This window comes from Lissotriton vulgaris, chromosome 5 (assembly GCF_964263255.1).
Source record: "Lissotriton vulgaris chromosome 5, aLisVul1.2, whole genome shotgun sequence".
In the NCBI taxonomy this organism is placed as follows: Eukaryota; Metazoa; Chordata; class Amphibia; order Caudata; family Salamandridae; genus Lissotriton; species Lissotriton vulgaris.
The window spans coordinates 347271091-347290916 of record NC_141693.1 but is presented as its reverse complement, the minus strand read 5'-3'; the positions used below and the strand labels follow the sequence as shown (position 1 = coordinate 347290916).

The following is a 19826-nucleotide window of genomic DNA, read 5'->3' as shown; positions in this document are numbered from 1 at the left end:
TCCCATTTTGTCACCATTCCAGAATGCCCACTCGTTCTCCTCAGCACTGCCTGTGCTATTGTAGCTCTCCCTATCCATTGCTGTTAACTCTTAGCAGCCTATCTTTGTAACCTGTGGCTCCATGCAGCATTTTCACTGTCTAGTGCTTCACGATGAGCTGATCCCCCTCTTCTCTCTCTTCGTCCACCAGCCAACTCTTGGGCTTCACTATACTCTGTATCATAATTGAGAATATAAATCATTTAGTCCAATGCTCCTTTTCACCATTCTTCCCAAACCCACACCACCTACTGCCGCCTTACATTAGCAGGAGCAATCACGATTGAAATGTTGTGGGGGACAGATACAGGGCCATCTACGTAAAGTATTAAGCAAGACAAAATAAAATGCCATGTCACTTTTAAAATATAATTTATGATGCACAAGTGCATCTTCCTACATGTTCACTCATGCCTGGTTCTAACACTGTTTTAGACCCCTTGGATTTGAGTTAGCTCTTCTAGGAATGTGAGGTTGTCTGTTATGGACAAGGGCAACCCAGTAACCTTTTGAGAGCTTGGGTAAATATAAACTAAATAGCAAAAGGCTGATAAAGGGATCATTCAAACCCTAACTCATGAACTATAAATAGATTTGATCAACATTGTATACATAGAGATATCTCTTAGTACTGAGCATCACAGTGATAAAGAAAATAACTCAACACTCTGGCGCATTCAAGAAAATAAAAACTATTTGTTTGAAAAGTCAGACAAAGAAAATAAAACAGGAATGAGGGCTTACACATATCCCAGCATCCAACAGGTTAATGACCCCAGAATTGTCCCATTAAATCTATAGAAAGTGGGTCATTAGTCTGTTGAATGCTGGAATTTGGTAGCCCTCATTTGTGTCTTTTCACTGACCCATTAGGTAAAAAACGTTTGTTTTCATGAATGCCCCTAAGTGTTGAAATATTTTCTTTATCACTTTGATGCTGAGTACTAAGAGATATCTTTATCGATATTTTGTTGATCACATCTATTTATATTTCATGAGTTAGGGTTTGAATGATCCCCTTGTCAGCCTTTGGTTATTTGTTCTGAACATGTAGCAATCCTGGTTTTTTGTGGCATTTGATTCTGTGGATATTCCTACAGTATTTGACTACTTCCAAATACTAGGATATCAAACCTGCAGTGGTGTAGGAGTTTCCTGTTCAATTGCTGACATCAAGTGAATTTAGTTAACTTTCTGTCCCAACTGATGGACAAAGCAAATGCTGTCCTTCGGGGATTCCATGGTGCTTGTCTGTTCCTAAATGTGTGGTACACCTCCCTAAACTAGGATTGAAAAATATTGCAGGATCCTTTTTAATCAGTAAAAAAAAAAAAATCCAGAGCCAAGAACTACATATCCTTTGAGAATGTCTTGATTCCTTTCTTGATTAGGTAACCATTTACCGCAGCTTCACACGTTAAAAGCTAGATGGTCCCTATGTACTCAGGTTTGTCATTGACATTCTCGGTATCCTTTGTAGTTAAAGCAGTTTGCTTTAATTACAACAAACTTGTCTAAAGTCTCCAAGTGCTGTCCCAAACGAATTAGGATGATGTGAATGTGGCACTGGTACATCTCTGCCTCAACTAATGTGATAGCTGTCCATCTGGGAGGAACTCCCATCGAAGCTTCTAACACACCTTTAAATTGCCAAAAATCACATGGAAAGAAAGTTTTGTGGTTCTCATAAAGGGATTCACATTTCTTCAGTGTGATCATCACTTGGGTCGGGTACCGGGTAGAATTAAAATATTTTCGAAATGTCCTGCTGGTATACAAATATCTCCCAGGCAATACCCCTATACTTGAGAGCAGAAAGAATTCCTTACTCTCCACCAAGAATATTATATCCAATGAGAGAATGTTCATGTTATACTAGATGTAATCTTGCACTGAAAGGAATTAGGCATTTTCATATAGGGTCTCCTTTTGTATTTGTTCCTTAAGAACTTTAAACACTCTTCCTCTTTGACCAGCTTTAGAAAATAGGGTGCATCCTGGTTATTAAATTAATTCTACATAATTATTTTAAGGGTCCCCAGAGAAAGCAGAAAGGCGAAAGGAGTGTCTCTTATTGTATCTGTAATGACTGCTAAAGCTCATACAAAGTCCTTGGGGCCTTAGCTGCTCAGTGAACAAGTGTCCCAGAATTAAGACATTTGAAGAGCACTCACAACACACGTTCTCATCCCCTGAGATTCTTGCACGCTGCTTATATCTTAGGGCCCGATTTAGAATTTGGCAGTCGAGTTAGTTTGTCACAAACATGACAGATATCCTGTCCACCTTGTCACAAGTGCATTATATCCTAAGGTACTTTTAATGAGAGGGATATGATATCCTTCATGTTTATAAGGGAGTAAACCATCCATTGATCACTAAATCACGCCCTTTGTCTTTCTGAAGCCAGAAAAAAAGCAGCACTTCATCCAAAACAAGATCACCAATTTTACTGTTAGCCACCAAAGCCAAAAGGTCTACCTGCCTATTTGCCACCTACCTATCTCCCTACATTACTAAGCTAGTGGCACCTTAGCAGGAAGGCTTCATAGCTCAGAATGGCACAACAGCACATATCAAATTTGCTTTGTCTATTATCGAACTGAGCTGACTCATGAAGTTACAGGGTTAATCGTCTTAGACGGATAGAAATAATGTGATCAGTTGCGTTGCCGTGTCTCTGGATAGTTATGAGTGTTTTTGTTATTCTGGTTCTTTATGTAGGATGAATCAAGGCATTTTGTCATTCACTGCGTTATTGGGTGCATAACCTCTTGGTTTCTGATACAGAGTGTTACACGGCAGAGCTGCTTTCTATACCCTGTATATGTTACAATTTATTGCTGATCTTTTATAGGCAACAACCATTACCCCATCCCACGATAAGATAATGCTTGATGACTAACTATCTCACCCAAAGTCGATGATATTTTTATATATACTTAATCCTCAGGAACTCTGCTTATAGCTTTTGAGAAGTCCGATCAGGAATTCAGTCAAAAATCCAGATACAAGGTATAAACTTAACTAAAGTTCAATTTGTTAGTACCCCAAACAAGTCTTTTTATCTCTGCCTGTATGATAAATCCCAAGATTTACAGAGTTGTGATGCTTAGTCCCAATTCTACATACCTCTATGAGGCAGGCTGTACTACAATTGTGTGAGAATTTGATCACACTGTAATACATGGACAAAGTTACCTCTTATGGTGTCTGATGCATAAACCTTAGCAAAATAGTCTTAAATGGTGCTGGGAATATACAGAGTTTCTGCTGGGGGAGTCTCCTCTGGCTATACCGTCAGAAAGCCTTGAACTAGCAAAAGATTTCCTGGTCTGCTGGGTCATGTGATGCATGGTAGATCTGTGGCAGGGAAACAAACAATGGCCCTGACATACAGGAAGAAAACCCTCTCAAGACCATGGCTTTTTGTCTGAAACAATCTCTCATTTTAGGAAAATAAATAACTTCCAAGTGGGCCTAATCATTCCTATGTACCTGCAGTACATATACCTCAGTGACAGATGCACTGAAGCCACATAGGTTTCTACAACTGGAGGGAAGTCATTTGAAAAGTAAGTGGAGGCCCGGGCCTCTACTGAACTGGAAGAGTCTAAACGACCCTTTTAACCTATTTTGATGATCAGAAAGTCATTCAGGAAAACATCATGTTCTTATCATGGCCTGCGGTAGAGTGAAAGGTAGAGTTTAGAAGTCTAACTCATAACATATTTTGAGCACCCCAGTTTCACTTGGATACATTTAAAGTGTCATCTGCAGGTGAAAGTGGCAATACTAAGTCACATAAGGTCGAACGTCTAACAATTACGTCTGTAGACGTAAAGTCATAAGTGGAAAAAAAAAAAAAAATTGTGGATTTTCTGCAGTACCAAATATGAGGTTAACAAAGGAATGGTGGGCATTGTCACAGGAGGGATTGTGGGCTGCCCAGTGGAAAGGTTGCAAACACCTATAAAGTCTTAGTTTTGTGGATATTCACAAACCATACCAATGGCTTTTCACTCTCCATTTTCTCACCTATAGTTGGTGACAAAAAGGATGAGAGCAAGAGTTCATATTGGTTGTAAAGAAAAAAGCACAAACACTCTACATTTTCTCATTGTCTAGGGGGATGACTGTTTTCACCTATACCACATTTACTCCTGCAGATTGTCTGCCAGCTGACACAACTCAGGAGCACCAGCAGGGCAGGAGTCAGAATGCATGGAAATCTGACTTGCATAGAATTCTATCCATAAACTTTGAGTTTTGTTGAATACCCCCTAAAGGCTATAAATCAATGCATAATTTAGGAAGAAATATGTTATGTGAAGATTTGAGTTTTGTACCTTTTTTTAAAATTGATCTCTTAAAGTTTTAGAGAGGCAGCCACTTGCTTTATTCTTTGTTGTTGTCATTGATAGTTTAATATCAGTGAGATAAAAATAATAAATATTGTTTTTCGGTACTGATTTTGCACCATCATTTTTAGATACTGAATTTTTACCATTGATTTTCTATACTGAATTTGTACCTGAGTCTTTCAGTACTGAATTTGTATCACCGGTTTTTTTGGTATTAAATTTCTCCCATAATTTTTCTGTACTGAATTTGTCCCATTGATTTTTGCTATTGAATTTGTACCATCGTTATATGGTACTGAATTTGTACCATCGTTTTATGGTACTGAATTTGTAACATCGTTTTTGGCATTGAATTTTTACTATTGTTTTTGGTATTGAATTTAAGAATCAGAAATAACTAAACTAAAAGCCCGGACATGTTTAATGTTTTTGGCCGAATAAACCAAGAATTGCTGGACCTAACCCTAATGAAGTGGAACCATTTCTATTGCATAGTTGTTTTTATTTTCTTGTTTTATTTCAGTTTATGAGTGTATTAACATATTGAATGGAAATATTAGGAGCTAAACCCCAAACTGCAACTAATTTCCTGCACATAGCGAATTATTTTCATTTGTGATGCGCTAGATCAGGGGTCTCCAAACCAGTCCTGGAGGGCCGGATCCATGCCAGGAAGTAAAAGCTGCTCAAGCGGCATACTTTTCTGACAAGATCCTAGCTGCAAAATCTAAACCCAGGGAAATTTTTCAAACTCTGCAAAAACTTACAAAACCACCCCCCCCTAGTGTATATGAGGAAAAATCTGTTTCCCAATGCAATGACCTGGCGGAATTTTTCTCAGCCAAAGTAAATAAAATATACACCTCCTTCCCCTGCACCACTACTCCTCTGATAGTTCAGGATAAAACCAGGAGGACAGACCCCGTTCTGACCTCTTCACCCACGCTTGACCACTTTCCCTGCATGGATCTCGAAGTGGTAGAGTCCATGGCTCGGAAAGTAAAATCCGGATCTCCAACTGACCCGGCACCTCCAGAAGCCATGTTGCTAGCATCTCAGGCCGTCCTACCTATCATCAAGAACCTCCTGAACGCTTCCATCGCTTCTGGCATCGTCCCTCCTGCCTGGAAACAGGCGATGGTCCGAGCACTGATAAAGAAGCCAAACCTGGACCCATTGGACTTTGCCAACTATCGTCCTATTTCCCTGCTACCCTGGGTGAGTAAAATCGTGGAGAAGTATGTCAATCTCCAGCTGGTTAGCTTTCTTGAAGATAACCAGCTGTTAGATACCACCCAGACAGGGTTCAGACCTAAGCACGGAACAGAGTCCGCCCTCCTAATGGTCATCGAGGAGTCCAGGAAAATTCTTGATCAGGGAGGATCAGTGGCAGTGATCCTCCTTGATCTCAGCGCGGCGTTCGACACGGTCAGTCATAACACTCTACTGAACCGTCTTTCGAATGTCGGCATTGTGGACAAGGCCTGGCTCTGGTTAAAATCTTTTCTAAGCAACAGGTCGTTCCAAGTGTTTGACGGACAGACAGTGTCTTCCAGCATGCCCTTGAAGTGTGGAGTCCCCCAGGGCTCCTCTTTAAGCCCCGCGCTTTTTAATATCTACATGAGGCCACTGGCTGAGGTAGTTCGTTCGTATGGAGTTAAGATCATTTCCTATGCGGACGACACCCAGTTGGTGGTCTCATTAGCGCAGGAGGCTCAACAGCCACTTTCAGGTGGACTAACAAAATGCTTGGAGGAGGTGAAGGCCTGGATGACTCTGTCATCGTTAAAGCTCAATGGTGACAAAACGGAGCTTATGCTCCTGGGCCCTACTGATCCCACCTTCTTCAACTCATTATGGCCCACCTGTCTAGGCCCCCCCGGCTCCGAAGGAAAACATCAAAAGCCTAGGGGTATGGCTGGACAGGAGTCTTTCACTTAACACCCAGGTCACAAAGCTCTCAGCCACCTGCTTTGGATTGCTCAGGACACTGAAGAAAGTTCTTCCTTTGCTCCCAATGGAGGCAAAGCAGATAGCCATACAGGGCCTGATACAGTCACGATTGGACTCCAACAACGCCCTCTATCTGGGTGCTACAAAGTACACACTAAAGAGACTACAACTAGTACAAAACTGCGCTGCCCGCACTCTACTGCAGATCCCATGCAGAATGCCAGTCAGAGCGGCATTGACCAGCCTTCACTGGCTCCCAGTGCGTAAGAGAGTCACTTTTAAGGCAATGTGTATTGCTCACCAGGTCTTCTGGGACTCGCGACCTCAAATTACTCGTAGCCTAGTAAATCAGTATCGTCCAGGCAGAGGCCTGCGCTCTAGCCAGGCTTTTATGGCAACAGTCCCTAGAATCAAAAGGACAAGATCGGGTGGCAGGATGTTTGCCTTCAATGCCGCCAAGATCTGGAACTGCCTCCCTTCTCATTTGAGATCCAACCCTGACCTCGCCTCTTTCCGCAAACAACTAAAAACACACCTGTTCAATTCTCCTCAATAAAACTCAGCTCACTTCCCTCTTCTCCTGATCTGCAACCTCACTCACCCTACCAACAGGTTCCGCTAGCGCTTGGACGCCTCAGGGCAGCAATTCGCGCTCTAAAAATTCACTTTCATTTATTCATTCATTATCTGGGTCCAATGATGCTGACTGTGCCTACTGATATTTATTACTGTCTCAGCCCATTGATACTTATTATCTGGGTTCAATGATGCTGACTGTGCCTACTGATATTTATTAATGTCTCAGCCCATTGATACTTATTGTCTGGGCCCATTGATGCTGACTGTGCCTACTGATATTTATTACTGTCTCAGCCCAGTGATACTTATTATCTGGGTCCAATGATGCTGACTGTGCCTACTGATATTTATTACTGTCTCAACCAATTGATACTTATTATCTGGGTCCAATGATGCTGACTGTGCCTACTGATATTTATTATTCTCTCAGCCCATTGATACTTATTGTCTGGGCCCAATGATGCCGGCTGTGCCTACTGATATTTATTGCTGTCTCAGCCATTGATACTTATTGGTTGAGCCCAATGATGCCGGCTGTGCCTACTGATATTTATTGCTGTCTCAGCCATTGATACTTATTGGTTGAGCCCAATGATGCCGGCTGTGCCTACTGATATTTATTGCTGTCTCAGCCATTGATACTTATTGGTTGAGCCCAATGATGCCGGCTGTGCCTACTGATATTTATTGCTGTCTCAGCCATTGATACTTATTGGTTGAGCCCAATGATGCTGACTCTGCCTACTGAGATTTATTACTGTCTCGGCCAATTGATACTTATTAATGTCTGGGCCCATTGATGCAGTCTGTGCCTACTGACATTTATTATTGTCTCAGACTATTGATACTTATTGTCTGGGCCCATTGAGTCTGACTGCGCCTACTGATATTTATTACCGTCTCAGCCCACTGTTTATTATTACTGCCTGGGCCCATTGATGCTTACTACACTCTGGGTCCATTGATGCTTCTGTTCCATGCGTTCACTCAGGTTGTGCCGGAGTCATGTTATAGGCTGTCCTCCACCATTATGACTACCACTAGTGCGCTGATTCATCCATCCAGGATGAATTATACAAATGAGCAGCCATTTAGTCTCCCATAGACATCTCATATGGTTTTAAGGGTGAGACTGAGACTGCCAGGCCCTGTAGGCACGAAGACGAAGGAACTCATTGACATGGTGGAACATCATATAAATGACACCCTTTCTGGGCAGAAAAGACAAAAATTGAGCTCATTTTTCAGTACTGGCATATCTTTGAAACAGTTATCGGCCTGTTTGGGTGCGCGTGCAGACAGGACAGGTTTGTCTTTACAAACCTCTATCTAGCTTGTTACTTCTTGTTTTTATTATGGAAGCTTCCAAACTGGTCATGAGCTGTTGGAAAAATGATCACAAACTCTTCTCACATACTAGGGAGACTCAGGTAAAGCTATTAGGAGATAGGTAATATTAGTATTAAAAAGCAAAATGGTTAAACCAGCCGGTGTGTCCACATTCTAGGACAATAATCTCATCTGAAACTGAGGGCACTACACTATGAATGGCATAGGCCAGGACAGCAAAAACCGACAGTACCGCCTATCCTATGGTGACTGAAACAGACAGGGCCTAAGCCTATTATAGAGGATCATCCTTTATATACTTTATTTATTGGTAATGCTTTTATAGCACTATTTCACAGAGGGTGTCAGAACAGTTTACAAAGAACAACAACAAAAATAGCTGCATCTCAAAGGTTACATTGAACAGTTTAAAAGAAACAAAACAACACATTGGAAAGGGAGGGGGACCTCAAAACTGGATGGAGAAGAGGCGTGGGTGACTGGGAGACGAGAGTGAAAGTTCAGGACAATGGTAAATAGAGGGAGGAAGTACTGTATAAAAAATGATGATTCTCCAAATGTTATGCATAGAGTACACGGAAATGTCAGTGCAGAGCTGCGCGAAATTTGTAAGTGCTGAGCTCCGACATTTCCAAAATGCAGGGATGTGCTGTATTTACAACAATATGGTGCAACCTTGTGTTCTCCATAGCTCTGGCGCTAAAATTAGCCTTCCTGCACATAAACAAACATTCATGGTGTTTTGCTCTTTCTATGTGTGCCGCAGAATACAGCACACACAGAAAATGAGGAGAAATAAAAGTATTTCTCCTTGTTTCTCCAGTCTAACACTTGCTTTTGCAAGCTCTTTTGGTGCTGCCTCAGATTTACACATTCTTGTAAATCTGGGGCAGCATCAAAAAGCAAAGGGTGCTGCAGTGGAACGCCCACAGCAACACCCATTGCAACCCTTTTCGCACAGATACCTGTGTGAAAGGGTACCATATTTACAAAGCGGCGTTAAGCCACAAAAAGTGGCTTAACAGCACTTTGTAAATATGGAGCAGGGCATTGCCTCACAGAAACGTTGTTACAAGTGACGTTCCTGTGGTGCACTGCCCTTGTAAATATGCCCCAGAGTATCTGACAGTTGGCGCTGCGGTCTTCTAGAGACCGCGGCTGAGGTGTTCGGGTGATCGAACCTCCAAACTCATCATAAGGCCCTAAGTGAACAAGATCACCACCAACTCTTAAGGATAAACACTTTACTTCATTGAATGGCAATCACCGACGTGGTGGTCTGTTGTCCCGAGCAAGATACCATCCCTGTGATGGCCTCCAATCGAAGTGAGTCACTATTTCTGACCTACCTCCTTAATATTCATGAGGTAGGTCAATTTACAACCCACTGCACTTTGGATTTTTTAGTATCTTAAAACTTGTCCCTGGGACAAAGTCGTATTGCATTTTGTACTGCAATGGCTTTAAGCATAGGACTAGTACAGTGCCATCCATGCAGAGCTGTAAAATGACAAAAGCCTTTTACCACTTGAGGCACTGTATTACAGCTTTGGATCGGTATAATACTATCTTGTTATGGGCTCTTCAGCTAGATATTAGGGTGAAACCTGTCCTGGTTTGCTTGTGCCCCATTTCAGAGAGGACCTGGCTTGGCAGTTTGAGCTAGACGTTTCCTATTGAAGCAGGATCAAGACTGATTTGCATATAGCTGGGAACAAATTAAGGTAGCAGCGTGTGCAAAATAATGATCGACTCGGATGCTGCTCCGAGTAATTACTAGTGGCTGAGATTAATTTCATCATTCCATCCATCTCTTGTCTTTCTTTTAGTATGTCAGCCTAAGTGGGATGGGGATGCCCAGATGTGGGTCCAGTGCACACTGTGTCACTGGAACCAAACTATATCCAAATGATGAGCCCATTACAAGAGTGAAACTGGTCCTGCATTGCTTGTGCTTTGGTTCAGGGAGGACCTGGGTTGGCAGTTCCGGCTGGACTGTATGTATTGGAGCAGGATCAAGACTGATGTGCATATTACGCTGGGTCCGATCTGAGGTGGCGTGGTGTGCAAACTAATGATAGATGGGATGTGGCCCTAGTAATTACAAGTGTCTGAGATGAATTCAAGAATTCCATCCACACTTTTGTATACTTTAGTATGACTTTACACACATGACTTGGTCTTGCCCTGGGATCCTGTCATTCTGGCAGAGGGTGATGACCAATTTAGAGCACACATTAAACTGTACAGAGCTTCTGTGACTGGAGATATGCCTTCTCTGGCTGTCTACCTCCATGAGGGCAAGGATGGCTGAGGCTAGATTCCTGAGCCTGAAGCTGGTTCTTGCCCAACAGGCCCTTGCAATGCTTTGTATGTCACCTGCCCCCCCTCGATTGTAGGGGAAAGTAGGAGGTCGAACCTGAGCACTAGTGGAGGAAACTGCACTGAGAAACAAAGAGAGAAGGGAGTCTGATTGATTGGCTTATTGAGGAGGATTGGGCATCTGTCATGGCACCCTTTGTGACGGCGGTGAACCCAGAGACTACTTGGCCAATGATAAGACTGGGCTCGCTGTTGTCTGCACCCCCCCCCCCCCAGAAAGATGATTGACACACATGACTAGAGACTGAATAGAAGATGCCATTGAATATAAGCACAATGTTACCTTTTCGTTACATGTTGATTGTTGACACATTGATGTTGGAATGTCTGATACTCACTGACTAGGTGCTACTTGAATACCCCCAGTTATGCTGTCCTAGTTTGTAGGAATTCTGATCCTTTGCATTTGATATATTAATCGCATGAGCAACCATGGAAAATAGAAAGCTGTTCTCATTCTGTTGCAATTGATAATTGCTATGCATATGACTCAGCTTGTCACCTGCGAAGTTCATAGGTATTAGAGTGCTTTACATGATCACCAGTTGCGATACAGATGGACACATTTATTATTATTTTTTTGTCAGGTAGGTGGAGATTAAGGAACTTATTATGATGTCGGGCAGAAACGGGATTGACCGACCTCCGGTTGGCTGTCCCGACTGCCTAATTACAATGCTGTCGCAACAACTCACTTTTCCCTATGGGAGCATGTGCTACGGCCATAAACCAGCTGTAGCACAAGCTCCCACAGGGAAATGGGAGGTTGTGTTCATCCCTGCACCGCGTGGTAGACACCTCCGGGTGCCTGCCACACGGTGCAGTGATAAGCCCACTTGGCCCCCAAACGGAGGCCACAAACAGAAAGGGGCCCTTCTAGGAACCCCCAAACTCGCTTTCTGACAGGCGTACCATGCTGGAAAGCCCGGCATGAAAAGCCTGCTAGAAACGGAGCATCGTAATCTGGATGGCGTAAAAAACACCATCCATATGGATTACAAGCCAGTCTCCGACTGGCCGACAGGCTCCTTGAGCCTGTCGGAATCCAGCTGGAATGACTGGCCAGTTTCACTAAATTGTAATTTGGCGGTCGGAAGTGAAACCGACTATCTTGGTTTGAAAGCCTCCGACCTAAGGTCTAAGGAGGCTTTCCGCCCGAGATAGTAATGGGCCCTTATGTGTTTTGCCCAGAATTGCAGGATGTTGAGCGTCCATGCTGAGGCTCAAATCCGGCTCTCCAGCTTCGAGGTTGACCGCTTAATATAAAAAAATATTTTTTTCTTAGCAACCTAATCCTCTAAATAAATACCAAACCATTAAAATACATGTTTAATAAACATATGAAAAGTAAAATATATATTAAACAAATAAAACATTACAACAATTACACAATAATTCATACATTTAGTAATATACATAACGAATATTCACATAAAAAATAATTTTACAAAAATGTCATTACATTAAAATACATTTAATTTATTTCAACTTTCTACTCTATTCCTTTACAAACTTAGAAACCCACAACTAAAATATAACTTAAATAAATCAGTATTAAACTATTTATATAATTAACAATCAATTAAATAATGAGCAGTCATAAACTAATTAACAATAATGTATAGATTCTGAAAACCTAATGAACTTCCCTCCCTATACTGCTATGAATACAATAGCCCACTACTAATGTATAACCTAAATCTGTAACAAACTATTTACATAAATAACAATCAATTAAATAATTAACAATTAAAAACGTATTAACAATAATATTTATTTATTAATCACCCTAGATGCCCAACAACATCCTACTAAAATACAACTTGCTATTACTAATGACAAATAAAATATAAATTTTAAATTCAAAATATAACACTTAAAAATTTACATAATTAATAATCAATAAAAAGAAATTCACAATAAAAAACAAATTACCAATCAATTAAACATATTTCAAATTTAAATACCTTCCCACCCTTCCCCCTACAAACCCAACAACCCGCTACAACACTGTGAATCACTAATTATATGCAAAAAACGAAATTGCTTAAAGTTACATGCTACATTTTGTAAAATTAATAACAATTATACCAACCGTACTAATTAAAAAACAATCTTTTTTTAAATGATATTACTGAAAAAAATACTAAAGACAACATTATTGTTAAAAATGATATTACTTGCCAAAACAACCCCTGATAGTTTTGACAATGATATTATATACCACACTATTTTTGTGCTTGGATATTTTTAACTCAATGTTTTGTCCAAACACAGGGTGAGTAAGTGCTATCAAGAACTGTTCAATAAATAAACAAACCCTGGCCTTGCTTCAGGGAATATTTCAGACCTTTCCTATGACCCTAGCCAAATTTATAAACACTGGCAAAACAATTAGGCCTGGGTGTAATGTGTTAACATTAAAAACAGAGTAGAAAAGCATAATGTATTCAAGCACAAGTAGTTGTGAAATATTCCATCATGCAGTTCAACACAATCAATCACTGTAGTGCATGTTGAAGGGTGCACCAAACAGCTAATGCTTTTGGCGGGAGATGAATTCTCCAGTGGGCTGAGCCAAGAAATAATTGGCAAAGTCTCAAGCACATGGTTGGAATAGGCTGGTCAATAAAGCCAATAGCTGCAATGAGTGGTACTAAAGTCCACTCTATGTATATTGTAAGAAATATGCCTGCTAGACAGCTGAGCTGTCAAAACCCAGACCTAAATTGAAAAGGTTTTAACTCCCTATCCAAATTTGGAGTAGCACATACCTTCTCATAAATCACTGGCATCATTAAACCTGGGAGCTCCTTGTCTGTAGCATCCAAATCCATCCCTTAGTACACACCAAATGTGATCCATAGGTCATAACACAGCACTACAGGATTTCAAAGCCGCTTGGCCTAATCACCTTAATTATTTAATTGATTATGAATTGTCAATTGTGCAGTAATCCTATATTTTAGTTATATTTTAGGTGCAGGCTGCTGATTTTGTTCGGGTATTGGGTGGGAAGTTAATTAACTAATGAATTAATTAACAATTAACTATAAATGTATTATTAATTATTGAATTGAATACTAATTATGTACATTATGTAATACTGGTTTATTTTAGTTATATTTTAGTTGTGGGATTGCTAGGTTAGTAGTGGTGTAGGGTGGGAAGTTAAATAATAATTACATTATAATAATTATTGTGTAATTAAATATTTAATTGATGGTGTAAATTGTGTAATAATTATGTATCTTAGTTATATTTTAGGTGTAGGACTTCTGGGTTTGTAGAGTTATAGGGTGGGAAGGTAACTAAGTAATAACTAATTTCCAAATAATTCATTGTTAATTATGTAATCGATTATTAATTTTATAGATTCTGTCCTACTTATTTATTTTAGTTATATTTTAGATGTGGGTTGCTAGGTTTGTAGGGGTATGGGGTGGCAAATGAAGTAATAATTTAAATGCAATCATTTTCTAATTAAAAATTAATTTTCACATTGTGAAGTTTGTAAACTGTTTACTTGTATATATATATATATATATATATTACCTACTGGCGGTCGCCAGTAGGTATATATAGTTAGGATTTTTTCTCTATGGGACTTTTGAAAATTCTATGTCTAATAACTTTGGCATTTGTGGACGGAATTGGCTGAAATTTTCAGGAAAATGGCACATTTTGTTTCTGAGCAGCCCCTGAAAATTTGGGGGGGTTTCGTCGAGGGGGGGCCGAGAAAAAAGGGGGGTCCCAAAACGCGTTTTTAACATTGAGTTTTCCATAGGGCGGTTGGCCCCACTTTTAGCTCGAACGGCTGAATGGATTTGCACGAAACTTAGCAAAATTGTAGGGACTGTTAGCCCGATGTGCCTTTGCTAGGTCTCAATATATGTGCTCCAGTGGATTTTGAGAAATTAACGTTTTAAAAAACAGATATATCTGTGACAGCGCTCCGGTTCGCGTACTTGACGCGTAACGGAACTTCGCAAAGCGAAGCTGATTGGCTCTCCGGTGTCTGTCAACATTCTAAACAGTCCGGAGCGGCCGCCATCTTGTCTCTCGGTAGGATCGAGAGACAAGAGGAGGAGAAAAACGAAGGGGGAATTTAATGAAAGGGGGCAAGGTAGACCCCTCTTGACCACCTAGGAATGATGTTGGGGTTATTAAAGGGTCCTGTGGGGCAAATAAAAAAAATGTGATTTTTCGCGGTAGAAGCGCTTCCCGGTTCGCGAACCGGTAGCGAAACGGGAATTCGCCATTTTGTGTTTCGTTTTAATTAAATTACAAGATGGAGGAAAAACAATGTGGGAAATGGGTATAAGGGGGTACGGGAGACGTATCCTGCCCCCTATGTTTTCTGAGGGTGGCTGAGGATGCTCATATATGTTGATACATGTCTTCCAGCGGCTGCGCGTGAGCGGAATTTTTTTTTGCTGCGTGACGTCTGTTAACGTTCAATTCGAAGGAAATCAGGAAGTGTTGACCGCCATTTTGTCACTGCGAGTAAATATATTGTTCGTTTCAAAGCGTTGGAACATGGAAAAGGGAGAAGGTAGAGATTGTCTTGCTGCGCAGTTTTTCTCAGGGTGTGCAGTAAGGCTGTAGTAAATGAATCCACACTGGAACATGTATAGTAGTAGATATGCATATACAACAAAGGCCCCGGTTGTGCTTATACTCACGGTGGGGTCTTTGAACACTTTAGCAAATGATGATCCAAGCTGAGGCAAAGGAGGGTGTCAGTCGGAGGGGGGGAGCAATGGTGCAGTTTTAACTTTCATGTCTAAGTGTTAAAATTTGGTTTGCGATGTCAACATAAACGGCGCCACGTTGTCCCCACTCAGGCACGTACGCTCTAGCAAGCGGCAGCCATTTAGAAAGCGCTATGGCCCCTCTGCCCCTCGCCGGTCCCCAGTGCGTCTCCCTGGCACTACGAACACCCCCCCTCTCTGACCTCCCCCGTTCTCTCTGTGGAAAATTAATCCGTATTGATAAACATTGTCTGCACCATCTTGCCTTTTTTCCAATGCCACACTTTTGTCGTGCACGGCAGCCATTTTAGATGCCTTGACCAGACCCACTCTCTGCACGCCGCGGATCCTCAGCACGGCTCTCCACCCTCGCAAGCATCTCCCCCATGCACTGGTCACCCCCGCTCTCTCTCTCATGCATGGGCCATAAACCTCCCCACATCTGCGCTGCTCTTCCCTGAGAATCACACCCCGTGCCCGCCCGACACCTCCCTTTCACCCTATTCACTACCGCACCCTCTGACAATCCTCTTCCTCTGTGTCCGATTGTCCAGGCCGGTCCCAGGCTATCACCTAGCCCTGCGGATGTAGTTTATGGCCCCAACTGTAAAGAATCACCCCTCTTCAAAGGAGTTACAGTAGATCAAGGCCCCCACCCAATGAGATCCGTCACACCACCCGCGTTCCTACTATCTGATAACGATCCTGTATTGTGATTGGGGAGGGGATTCTAACTGTAAGGGTGTGTGGGACCGAGCCTGAAGCGGAAGATTCCAGGGATGCCTTTTTGTACATCAAAGTCTTCACAATAATGTGTCACATTAAAAATATATAGCACTCCAACAAACTAGTAGGATTATAACACTTTAATAACTTAGAAATATATAAAACGCTCCAACAAAGTAAACACGTTAAAAAAACATTTTAAACAACTATTTACATGGCAGCCTGCTGCAACATCCATCTCAAAGCATTCACCGTCCGCTTGACACTGTCCTTGGCCCTCCTTCCTCGGAGTAGCAACAATGGGCTGCTTTGGCCTGTCTTTTAGTCGGCTTTGGGTTATAAAAAGCCTACAAAATCCGTCTGCCTGTGAGGTGGCGTCAGTAGCGGACCGTTGTGCGAATAGGCCGAAAGCAGCACAACGCGCCGAGATCCGGACGGCACCCAGGTGGTGTCCAGCAAGTTGCCGCACTGGTCTGGCCATCCTACAATGCTGCGCCGAAAAACAGCGTGGGGCACCCCAGGGGGGGGAGGTGGCGCGAACAGGCCTCCCCCGCCTCCCCAGGTGGAGGCTCCTCAGCTGCAGTGGGGCGGTTCTTGGCGTTTCAGTCGCCATCCAGCTGAATTGCACCCGCTCTTGCGGCACAGTGCCTCATCCGCCATTCAGCTGAGTTGCGCCCGCTCTTGCGGCTACGGCGTCTCACCCACCATCCAGTTGAATTGCGCCCACTCTTGCGGTGCAGCGATAGGCGGCTGCCACAGGACTCTCAAAATGGCGGCCGGCTCTTCGGATTTGGGCCTGGTCCACTAAAATGGCCCTGGGACACATTTGAACTCGGACGTTTGCCTGCTAGGGCATGGGCCCCATTCCCGAAAGCGTCCCCTCAGCCTTGAAGATTCTACAAAAGTCACTGGGGCCCCCGACTCCCGCAGGCTTCCGGTGGGGAGCGGCTGCCATGATTGCTTGCGGAATGGCCACGACGGAGCCACGAGATGGTGGTGTTCTCATGCTGACGCCAGCTTCAGTCTGAAACATCCAGAAACACTGTAGACTACCAATTCGATGACTTCCGGTGGAGCCCCAACGTGACCCAGTAGGGAAGAACTTGCCCTCCCCTCTTTTGACTGATGGTTCTTGTTGCCTGTCCCCTCTGTTGTCATCTAACGGAACCTTTTTGGACTGCCGAGTGAGAAAAAAAAATGTGGGGCTTTCATCATTTGGGGAAAAAAAATGTTCTAAACCAATGAAAAGTGTTATTTTTAGGTCATATGACCAAGCCTTCCATCATTAGGAAACCAAAAGTAAAATGAACCAATGAAAAGTTTTAAAAACAAGTCACATGACCTGTTATGCGGCTTTGGGCTATAAAAAAGCCTACAAAATCCGTTGGCCTGTGAGGCGGCGTCAGTAGCGAACCGATGTGCGAATAGGCCGAAGGCAGCACAACACGCCGAGATCCGGATGGCACCAAGGTGGTGTCCAGCAAGTTGCCGCACTGGTGTGGCCATCCTACAATGCTGCGCCGAAAGACGGCGTGGGGTGCCCGGGGGGGGGGGGAGGCGGCGCAAACGGGCCTCTCCCGCCTCCCCAGGTGGAGGCTCCTCAGCTGCAGTGGGGCGCCCCTTGGCGTTTCACTCGCGATCCAGCTGAGTTGCGCCCGCACTTGCGGCTACAGTGCCTCACCCGCCATCCAGCTGAGTTCCGCCCGCTCTTGCGGCACAGTGCCTCACCCTCCATCCAGCTGAGTTCCGCCCGCTCTTGCGGCACAGTGCCTCACCCGCCATCCAGCTGAGTTCCGCCCGCTCTTGCGGCACAGTGCCTCACCCGCCATCCAGCTGAGTTTCGCCCGCTCTTGCGGCACAGTGCCTCACCCTCCATCCAGCTGAGTTCCGCCCGCTCTTGCAGCACAGTGCCTCACCCGCCATCCAGCTGAGTTGCGCCCGCTCTTGCGGCTACAGCGTCTCGCCCACCATCCAGCTGAATTGCGCCCACTCTTGCGGTGCAGCAATAGGCGGCTGCAACAGGACTCTCAAAATGGCGGCCGGCTCTTTGGATTTGGGCCTGGTTCACTAAAATGGCCCTGGGACACCTTGGAACTCGGACGCTTGCCTGCTAGGGCATGGGCCCCATTCCCGAAAGCGTCCCCTCTTTTGACTGATGGTTCTTGTTGCCTATCTCTTCTTTTGTCATTTAACGGAACCTTTTTTGACTGCCGAAAGGGGTTCTGGTCCGACCGCTGGTTGGTGGAGACATTTTGACTATATCCTGGACCTGCCCGGCCTCGCCCAAAATGGCGCCGGTATAAATGGGACTCGTAACTCCTTGTTGTGTACTGGTTGCCCAGCCTTGATATCACGAGATACGTATGCAGTTTTGACGCACATGGCGGGCGGGGACGAGTACTGATTGAACATTTGGACATCCCTATTGATATTAAGTTCTGATGTGTTATTGATTACTGTACTATTGAAAGTTCGAATTAACGTCACCCATGGTACTTGCCGGCAAATGTATATCTAGATAATTTTATTGTAACTGGCCCTGTCGTACTTTAATTATAAAATGTACGTCCACCGATTCCGCAACTGTTAGACACCTTAGTTCTTGCAACCTAATGGCCCGCCCGTTACGTTCTTCTACAGTGTAAATGTCCCCTCATCATATACGATTACAGTTTGCTCCGTGGCCTGCCCACGTGGTTATAGGCCGGTATTTGTATACTGACATTTTTACAATAAAGGTTTTTAAAACAAAACATGGTAGTAGTACCTAGATTGGTAAAGTTTTGAATAATAGCCACTGTTTTCGAATCAGTAAAAGGCAAGTGAAATAAAACAGCCCGATTACATGACGGTTAAAAGGTATAATACGCAGGAAAGCAGTCAAGATAAATGGTCAAGGGCTGTTGTGTTTTCCACTCCTGCAACATAAAGTGATCGATAAGAATCCGATATTCATGCCTATCAGCGACTAAGACAGCAGGTCGAGCCTCTTTTGTTCAACGGCTCCCTCATGGGACGAAGAAACACCCTTTTTCTCGAAATAGGAATATTTTACTTGCAGGACAGTTGTAAATTTCCCGGGAAAATACATTAGCCTGGAACATTGTTAGTGATAAACTGTAAATGCATCTGGGTCCTTTGCTTTACAAGTCAGAGTGAGAAAAAAAAAGGTGGGGCTTTCATCATTTGGGAAAAAAAAATGTTCTAAACCAATGAAAAGTGTTATTTTTAGGTCATATGACCAAGCCTTCCATCATTAGAAAAACAAAAGTAAAATGAACTAATGAAAAGTTTTATTAACAAGTCACATGACCTGTTATGCTTACGCTACGCGCTGCGCGCCGCGCCCCGGATCGCTTCCGGGAAGCTGCGCCTCGCGCACCGGAGCACTTCCGGGTGCGCTAACGCGGCGCGTCATATGACGCATTACGCGACAACGCAGGTCCAGAATATAGTCAAAATGTCTCCACCAACCAGCGGTCGGAACAGAACCCCTTTCAGCAGTCCAAAAAGTTCTGTTAAATGACAACAGAAGGGACAGGCAACAAGAACCTTCAGTAAAAGAGGGGAGGGCAAGTTCTTCTCTACCGGGTCACGTTGGGGCTCCCCCGGAACTGATAGAATTGGTAGTCTACAGTGTTTCTGGATGTTTCAGATTGAAGCTGGCGTCAGCATGAGA

At 43.3% G+C, this 19826-nt stretch overlaps 1 protein-coding gene across 1 annotated transcript in view; it reads right to left on the bottom strand.

The window, feature by feature from the left end:
* LDLRAD2 (low density lipoprotein receptor class A domain containing 2) overlaps nucleotides 1-19826 on the bottom strand; it is a 174225-nt gene that overhangs the window by 45922 nt on the left and 108477 nt on the right. The gene's annotated exons all lie outside the window — the stretch shown is intronic.